Genomic DNA, 5000 nt, shown 5'->3' on the forward strand with positions numbered 1-5000 from the left:
TGCGAATCGGACAACACTACGTCCGCCATGTCGAGCGCACCACAAAACATACCGCCATCTGTAGGTCTCCCTCAGCATGAGCTCCTGCAACGACGATACCGCCATCTATGGGACGCCAAGCCGACTAAGACATCGATGGGCCCACAGTGCCCATCTTTCGACGCCACCCACAAAGCATGCAGCCTCTGTCGACCACAGCACCCATACGCCAGTGCCTCTGCCGCACGAAGTCGTGGACCGGCAATCACACCACCTGCACCCGTTCGTGCCCCACCCCAACCGCCCAACTCGCATCGCCAGCGGATGAACGGCGGACGTTTCCCGCACTCGTAAGGTGCAATTCACACCTATAACATGCGTTTCATGAAGAGATATTTCCAATATGCGACATTCCCGCTGTCCCTATTAATGAGCTGCGAGCTGTACCACGTACAAGCTACAGACGCGATCGCATTGCTCACTGTACGGATTCTCATGCTGAGCCATCAGCTAGGAAGCGCCCCATCCATGTCGGCACCCGTGGGCGTTGCACTCGCAGTCGCAAAAAACGCTGGGCAAATATATATCTCGGAAGAGTAACGACAGTCCGAGCCTCCTGGCGTTGCACTCGCAGCCGCAAAAAAACGCTGGGCACATATATGTCTCGGAAGAGTAACGACAGTCCGAGTCTCCTGCGTGGGAAGAGTCTTTCTAGGCCCTGACCCACGGGAAGGGTGTAGCTTCCCCCATCCCGGACATTTGACGTCGTCACACTACCGGTATTGACTAATAGACTGATTGCTGATAATCATTAGCCATACACTGGGGGAAACGGCCGACAGGGGCGGCAACATAGTGGAGCCGCAGTGTCACTAATGTACAGAGATAGAACAGTTTCGACTGGAACTAGAGTAACCGTATACACGGCACTGATTAGTAATAGATGCAGAGCCATCAGAATACAGATAATATATACAACCGTCCCTATACATGCTGAAAGACTCTGCACACAATGAGAACCACACGTCAGCCAGACACTCTTATCACACACTACTCTCTTATCACACACAATATCTAACCACCAGCATGGAAGAACATCCAGTGCATCCTCTCCGCCACATGACACAATCCACACTATCATTACCAGACCGGGAGGTCCACCCAGAAAACACAATATCCCACCCTTCCGACATCCGCACATTGCTCAGCTAAGCCACGAACACCCACACATGTCCTACACAGTGGTGCACCCAACATCACAATACTGCCTCCTGTCACAGCACACAAACAATGGCAGGAATGAAAGACACAGATCTGCCACAACCATGGAATCGGAGCGCCGCCTGTCATGAGCCAAAAGTGCATCCTGACGTGACAAATCGGATAATACCGCAGGCATCCAATTACGATAATCACTATCAACGAACCTGCCGCCCCCCCCCCCAATACACCTTTCCCTACAACAATGTGTATCTGAACCTACGCTATATCGTACCTTAACCTAACCTATATCGTACCTTAACCTAACCTATATCGTACCTTAACCTAACCTATATCGTACCTTAACCTAACCTATATCGTACCTTAACCTAACCTATATCGTACCTTAACCTAACCTATATCGTACCTTAACCTAACCTATATCGTACCTTAACCTAACCTATATCGTACCTTAACCTAACCTATATCGTACCTTAACCTAACCTATATCGTGCCTTAACCTAACCTATATCGTGCCTTAACCTAACCTATATCGTGCCTTAACCTAACCTATATCGTGCCTTAACCTAACCTATATCGTGCCTTAACCTAACCTATATCGTGCCTTAACCTAACCTATATCGTGCCTTAACCTAACCTAATTTGTGCCTTAACCTAACCTAATTTGTGCCTTAACCTAACCTAATTTGTGCCTTAACCTAACCTAATTTGTGCCTTAACCTAACCTAATTTGTGCCTTAACCTAACCTAATTTGTGCCTTAACCTAACCTAATTTGTGCCGTAACCTAACCTAATTTGTGCCGTAACGTAACCCATGTTGTGCCGTAACGTAACCCATGTTGTGCCGTAACGTAACCCATGTTGTGCCGTAACGTAACCCATGTTGTGCCGTAACGTAACCCATGTTGTGCCGTAACGTAACCCATGTTGTGCCGTAACGTAACCCATGTTGTGCCGTAACGTAACCCATGTTGTGCCGTAACCTAACCCATGTTGTGCCTTAACCTAACCCATGTTGTGCCTTAACCTAACCCATGTTGTGCCTTAACCTAACCCATGTTGTGCCTTAACCTAACCCATGTTGTGCCTTAACCTAACCCATGTTGTGCCTTAACCTAACCCACGTTGTGCCTTAACCTAACCTACGTTGTGCCTTAACCTAACCCATGTTGTGCCTTAACCTAACCCATGTTGTGCCTTAACCTAACCCATGTTGTGCCTTAACCTAACCCATGTTGTGCCTTAACCTAACCCATGTTGTGCCTTAACCTAACCCATGTTGTGCCTTAACCTAACCCATGTTGTGCCTTAACCTAACCCATGGTGTGCCTTAACCTAACCCATGTTGTGCCTTAACCTAACCCATGTTGTGCCTTAACCTAACCCACGTTGTGCCTTAACCTAACCCACGTTGTGCCTTAACCTAACCCACGTTGTGCCTTAACCTAACCCACGTTGTGCCTTAACCTAACCTACGTTGTGCCTTAACCTAACCCATGTTGTGCCTTAACCTAACCCATGTTGTGCCTTAACCTAACCCATGTTGTGCCTTAACCTAACCCATGTTGTGCCTTAACCTAACCCATGTTGTGCCTTAACCTAACCCATGGTGTGCCTTAACCTAACCCATGGTGTGCCTTAACCTAACCCATGGTGTGCCTTAACCTAACCCATGTTGTGCCTTAACCTAACCCATGTTGTGCCTTAACCTAACCCATGTTGTGCCTTAACCTAACCCATGTTGTGCCTTAACCTAACCCATGTTGTGCCTTAACCTAACCCATGTTGTGCCTTAACCTAACCCATGTTGTGCCTTAACCTAACCCATGTTGTGCCTTAACCTAACCCATGTTGTGCCTTAACCTAACCCATGTTGTGCCTTAACCTAACCCATGTTGTGCCTTAACCTAACCCATGTTGTGCCTTAACCTAACCCATGTTGTGCCTTAACCTAACCCATGTTGTGCCTTAACCTAACCCATGTTGTGCCTTAACCTAACCCATGTTGTGCCTTAACCTAACCCATGTTGTGCCTTAACCTAACCCATGTTGTGCCTTAACCTAACCCATGTTGTGCCTTAACCTAACCCATGTTGTGCCTTAACCTAACCCATGTTGTGCCTTAACCTAACCCATGTTGTGCCTTAACCTAACCCATGTTGTGCCTTAACCTAACCCATGTTGTGCCTTAACCTAACCCATGTTGTGCCTTAACCTAACCCATGTTGTGCCTTAACCTAACCCATGTTGTGCCTTAACCTAACCCATGTTGTGCCTTAACCTAACCCATGTTGTGCCTTAACCTAACCCATGTTGTGCCTTAACCTAACCCATGTTGTGCCTTAACCTAACCCATGTTGTGCCTTAACCTAACCCATGTTGTGCCTTAACCTAACCCATGTTGTGCCTTAACCTAACCCATGTTGTGCCTTAACCTAACCCATGTTGTGCCTTAACGTAACCCATGTTGTGCCTTAACGTAACCCATGTTGTGCCTTAACGTAACCCATGTTGTGCCTTAACCTAACCTATAATGTGCCTTAACCTAACCTAAAGTGCGCCGTAACCTAAACTATATTGCGCCTTAACCTGACGCACGTTGTCGCTGAACCTGCTCTGTAATTGTTATGCAACCCGTTAAAGTAGTGTAGTGTTGCCTAACCGCAACCCTCGCAATATAGTTCGCTACTCGCTCTGCCCGGTCCCCTGTGTATCGCGTCATGTTAAACACCTTGCAGGTGTTGCTGACTTTCCACATGCTCCTGCTATACACTGTAGTGTGGATAGCAGCAGGACGTACATGCCCCCCCCCCTTCCCCCCTGCCTTCGCAAGCTGGTCGGTGAGAAGTTTGCATGTTCAATGCCCTTCGCATGCCGACGTACTCAGCCTACGTTGTGGTACGGCCTGTCACCTGTCCGCCGATGTACGCAAAACCCACAAACTGTACTGCACATTGCTCCGTATGTACTGAATGATACATCGTGGCCCATGTGACCGTATGACGACAGCGCCTAGCAACGGCGGACCATACAGTCCAAATATTGTGCACGCAGCTACGTGTCGTCTCCCTATAAGAGCTGGATTGCAGTGTGGTACGCCATACAGACGTGTGGGAGGAACGGACGCCCTGGATGGCGATCAGCATGAGCAGTCTGTTGATGTAGTGGAGCGTGTATTCGGACGTAGTCGTCTCTTCTCACACACCGTGATAGCATGTTGCACCGCGTTCCACATCTGCGACATGCTGCAGAGGCGGGCTGACAGTCGTTCGCGCAATGGACACCGCATACGTACGGGGTCTACCTTCCACGTGTTCTCTAGGCGTGCACATGTTGTTGCGTCTATGTGGGCAGACGTAGTGTGTTGTGACACCTGACACAGGCATGCAATACTCGTTGCAAATGGCGATGGACGTGTACGTTTGCTGGTGACGTTACGCAAATGAACAACCGGTAACCCGTTGTGGTGCGGTTGTTCTCGCTAGAGGTGAATCAGTGTTGGCGACGATCGGTCGAGCTATTAACCGGTTGTTTCAGGGATACCCACCATGCCCACGAACGTGAAAGGGGACCCACCATGCCCACGAACGTGAAAGGGGATCTGGGTGTGAGGCGATACGCGGCGGTGGCTGGGTGGGACCGTCCCCGGCCGGTGAGGGGGGGCCGCCCGGCGTGCTGGCAGCGCGGTGCGTGGGCGCACGCGCTACAGCCGGCTGGTGGGGGCGGCCGGTGGCAGGCGCGCCGGCCGACGGACGCGGCAGGCGGCGCAGCTGCGCGCCGGCGCCCCCTGCTCGCGGCG

Source organism: Schistocerca serialis, unplaced genomic scaffold (assembly GCF_023864345.2).
Source record: "Schistocerca serialis cubense isolate TAMUIC-IGC-003099 unplaced genomic scaffold, iqSchSeri2.2 HiC_scaffold_1122, whole genome shotgun sequence".
In the NCBI taxonomy this organism is placed as follows: Eukaryota; Metazoa; Arthropoda; class Insecta; order Orthoptera; family Acrididae; genus Schistocerca; species Schistocerca serialis.